Here is a 3,797-nt window from a genome sequence, read left to right on the forward strand (position 1 = left end):
TAAAATTATAGCATATGTATCCATGTTTGTTAACTAATGTGGTTAAACGTGTTGGGTTTTTTTTGTTGAGTTTTAGCACACATGAAAGACTTAAAACAAATACTTCTTTCCTGATGAATAGCCTTTGGACTATAATGTAACTTAAATAGAAAACTATCTTTAGAAAGATCTTTCCTCCAAAAGCATTTTATTTTAAAAATCCAATTTAAATAAAAAACAGATGTTTTAATTATTCTTTTTTAAATCATTGATTTTTATCCACCCTGTTGGGTGTACACATTGAATGTGTCATACCTGGAAAATACCTCTTGCAAGAGCAGCCATAGGAGGTGCGCTCTAGTAGAGGCAACTCCAATGATTTTCATTTAAGATTTCCCATCGTCCTCAGCTTGGCTATGTGCCCTGGTTCTTCTTGAAGAAGAGACATTCATCATGAGTTCTTCCCTTCTCCTTATCAGACTCTTGTATAAAGAGGACTGTCAAGGTAGGGAAAGATGCTCCACCTCGTAATAATCCTAATTGTTTTAGCTAATCTCTTGGCTGAAAGATAGAAAACAAATCTTGGTGTGCCTGCTTCTTAGCCTAATCCTGTTTCTTCCCACGTGAATGCAGTTCTATAGAGTAACACGAAAGACACCCTAACTCAGGCTTCCTCAACCTCGGCCCTTCCGATATTTTGAGACGACAATTCCCATCATCCCTGACCACTGGTCCTGCTAGCTAGGGATCATGGGAGTTGTAGGCCAAAAACATCTGGAGGGCCGAGGTTGAGGAAGCCTGCCCTAACTCCTCAAGGTGTTGAACTTGCTCCCAGCTTCGGAGTACCTGCTATAAAAGAGACAACTCTAAGAAAGTCACGGTGCTCCAAAGCGTCACCAGTTGCATCAAGTTGCTTTAGAGAGAGCATTCATGATCATCCTTATCACATTACAGAATTGCTTGGCGACTAAGCAGGGAGCAGCACACGGAGATAAGGGGGAAGCAAGTACTCTGCAGCCTGTGCCTCTCCCATCCCTGTGCATCATGAGTTCAACAAGTACAGAATGTAATGCAACCCAGCACAGCAAAAGCAAGAGGGGCAGTCGCAACACCTCCGCAAGACCTCCTCATACTCTGGACAAGATGATGGTGGGAACTGCTTCTGAACCCTGTATCCCCTCCTCCTCCTCCGCCTCCTCCTCTGCCTCCTCCTCCCTGCCACATAGCCTTAATGATAGAAGTATGGATGTGGAAGTAGTTGACCTCACTTGCGAAACTTCAGAACCTCTAGTTGTTGATCTTACGCAAGACGATTCTCTTGTGCTTGTTGGAGAGAGTGGGCAGCAGCCCGATAGAGAGTTCAGACGTCAGCCATTGTCTGACAGCCTCATATTTAGTGGTGGTGGTGGTGGTGATGATAGCAGACACACACAGAGTGGTGCTCTTGCCACTAGAAAGCTCCCCAGAGAAGTCGGAAGGAGGGAATTTGCAAGATCCTCAGGCACTTTGAGTTGTGGAATTTGCATAGACAGCTTTGCAGAGATTGTGCAAAGCGGACGGCTTATAGTGTCAACAACATGTGGCCACATCTTCTGTAGTCAGTGCCTCAGCAATTTTCTTAGGTATGCTAACTTTTGCCCAATTTGTAGGGGGAAACTCACTCCAAAGGAGTATCATCCAATTTATATGTGAAGACATGGGTGTTCCTGAACATAGTCTAATGTGGCCTTCATAAACATGAGTGAACGCCAAAGAACACACCAAGTACAGTATATATGACTTCAATATGACAGTTAGCAATTTCACTTTTTCCCAGTTGGCCTCCTTATAGTCCAGTTGTACTGTTTCAGCTTCGTTTTGCTTTAAGGTTTTTGCAGCTCACATTTTTTGAGGTCTGTAGATGTTTGAAGAACAGCTTGGAGGGTATGTCTGCTGCTGCCACATTGCTTTGTGCCGATATCTCATTTCTGTTCTAGTTCTATTGCTGCTTTGAGAAAAGACTGATGTTGAGTGAACTCATCTATTCATTATTAGGCTATTCATAGTCATCTATGATAATACAACCTGCAGCTTCTTTTTGCAATTTGCCTTGTAAAAAACCAAAGCCAACCACTCACCGGTGGAAGTCTGTTCCACATCTACTTGTTTTCTAGTGGCAAACCCCTCTTTCTGTTGCTGTAGCCCTAATAAAGACCAAGGTTTATACAACACTGTGGCTCATTTCTAACGCTGCATGCATAAATGGTTTATTACAAAGAACTCTGGGTGGTCCGAGCCTTCTCTTGAAGAGAATACAGCCATCGTGTTAGATCTGAGCAGCTTTTCCTGTCCAGGCATATGCTTAAGGAGCAGTTCATAGTGGAGTCCGTGAATAAGTTAAAAACCAAGGTTTTGGAGAAAAATTTAACACCAATGGAGAGAGAGAGGTTTCAGAATGAGACACGCTTAACAGTGGTTAAGAAAGTGAAATACCTGGGGATTAACATGACAGCCAAAAATGGGAACTTATTTAAAGATAATTATGAAAAATGTTGGACGGAAGTGAAAAAAGACTTAGAAATCTGGTCAAATTTGAAGCTTTCACTGCTGGGCCGTATTGCTGCGATAAAAATGAATGTATTGCCTAGAATGTTGTTTTTGTTTCAGACATTGCAAATTGTGGACAAGATGGACTGTTTCAAGAAGTGGCAGAGAGATATTTCTAGATTTGTCTGGCAGGGCAAGAAGCCCAGAATAAAATTTAAAATACTAACAGATGCAAAGGAAAGAGGTGGATTTGCCCTGCCAGACTTTAAACTTTATTATGAATCAGCAGCTTTTTGCTGGTTGAAAGAATGGCTGCTTCTTGAAAACACTGACATTTTGGATCTAGAAGGTTTTAACAATGTATTTGGATGGCATGCATATCTGTGGTATGATAAGATCAAAGCACATAAAGCATTTAAAAATCATATTGTCAGGAAAGCTTTGTTTAATGTTTGGATAAGATATAAGGACTTATTGGAAAATAAAACCCCAAGGTGGCTGTTGTCAATATCATCAGCTCACAGGCAGAGGTACCTGGCCTCCCCCGAGGCAATTGAGCGAGATACTGTGTGTTTACCGTCCGTCTGCGACCCCGGCAGGCTAGGTAAACAAACCCGGCGATCCTCCTCAAACGTGAGAAGAACACACCCTCCTCCTTCTCTCCCTCCCTGCACTCCCCCAGGGAGGGGAAGAAAGACAGACAGGAGTCCTTTCTACATGTTTTATTCCTGTCACTCAACAGTACATAGAAATGTGACTGCACCCTTCAGACTCCATCAGAAGAGTCACACACTCCTCCCCTGTACTTCCAGCACAGGTCAGATGACACACTGAGCTAACATCCGGTGCTCAGTACAGAGAATAGGCTCCACCTTTTCTCCAACAGTACATCTGCACTGTTTTGCATTCCAGCCATCTGGAGCTGGCTTTTGCCTTAATGCTTTTTCCTGACATCCTCCCCCAAAAGCATCAATTGGCAAAACATGATCCAGAGAAGAGAACAAACAGTTGTTATACATATAACAGTCCCCTGTTGTTTCAGTTCCACCCTTGGAACTCCCCACCACTGGTTTCACCAGTGTACCTCTCTGGTTGTCTGGCCTCCAAGGAATGAGTGCTTCTGCATTACCTTGGCTAGCTACCCTCTGTTGTGTCTTTGTCTCTGACTTAGACACTGCTTTAACCTGCTTTGAGTTGTTAACAATAGCAACACATGCAACAGCTAAGTTAGCAACCTCTTTTGAGTACCTCTTTGGTGGTACACCCTTTGTGACTCTCTCAGACCTACGTAT

The 3,797-nt window shown here is 43.0% G+C and overlaps 1 pseudogene across 1 annotated transcript; it reads left to right on the forward strand.

The window, feature by feature from the left end:
- The first annotated feature begins 981 nt into the window (after nt 1-981).
- On the forward strand, nt 982-1,671 carry LOC308467720 (E3 ubiquitin-protein ligase RNF4 pseudogene; annotated as a pseudogene). Its single transcript has one exon. The product of its transcript is annotated as an E3 ubiquitin-protein ligase RNF4 pseudogene (transcript).
- The last annotated feature ends 2,126 nt before the right edge of the window (nt 1,672-3,797 follow it).

Source organism: Podarcis pityusensis (assembly GCF_964106645.2).
Source record: "Podarcis pityusensis genome assembly, chromosome: W".
NCBI classification, from domain to species: domain Eukaryota; kingdom Metazoa; phylum Chordata; class Lepidosauria; order Squamata; family Lacertidae; genus Podarcis; species Podarcis pityusensis.